Genomic DNA, 716 nt, shown 5'->3' on the forward strand with positions numbered 1-716 from the left:
AAAGCTGGATTTTTTCTAAGTGTCAAGGAGGGTGTCGCTTCCAGAAGGCCCACCTGCCTTGGATCGACACCCGGTTAAGAAACATGGAAAAAGTCCCTCTATGTGATGGAAGTCAGCAACAAAAAGCTGGATTTTTTCTAAGTGTCGAGGAGGGTGTCGCTTCCAGAAGGCCCACCCGCCTTGGATCACCACCCGGTTAAGAAAAATGAAAAAAGTCCCTCTATTTGATGGAAGTCAGCAACAAAAAGCTGGATTTTTTCTAAGTGTCAAGGAGGGTGTCGCTTCCAGAAGGCCCACCCGCCTTGGATCACCACCCGGTTAAGAAAAATGAAAAAAGTCCCTCTAGTTAATGGAAGTCAGCAACAAAAAGCTGGATTTTTTCTAAGTGTCAAGGAGGGTGTCGCTTCCAGAAGGCCCACCCGCCTTGGATCACCACCCGGTTAAGAAAAAAGAAAAAAGTCCCTCTAGTTAATGGAAGTCAGCAACAAAAAGCTGGAATTTTTCTAAGTGTCAAGGAGGGTGTCGCTTCCAGAAGGCCCACCTGCCTTGGATCGACACCCGGTTAAGAAACATGGAAAAAGTCCCTCTATTTGACGGAAGTCAGCAAGAAAAAGCTGGATTTTTTCCAAGTGTCAAGGAGGGTGTCGCTTCCAGAAGGCCCACCTGCCTTGGATCGACACCCGGTTAAGAAACATGGAAAAAGTCCCTCTATTTGA

The sequence above is a fragment of the Nerophis ophidion genome, unplaced genomic scaffold, assembly GCF_033978795.1.
Source record: "Nerophis ophidion isolate RoL-2023_Sa unplaced genomic scaffold, RoL_Noph_v1.0 HiC_scaffold_402, whole genome shotgun sequence".
NCBI classification, from domain to species: Eukaryota; Metazoa; Chordata; class Actinopteri; order Syngnathiformes; family Syngnathidae; genus Nerophis; species Nerophis ophidion.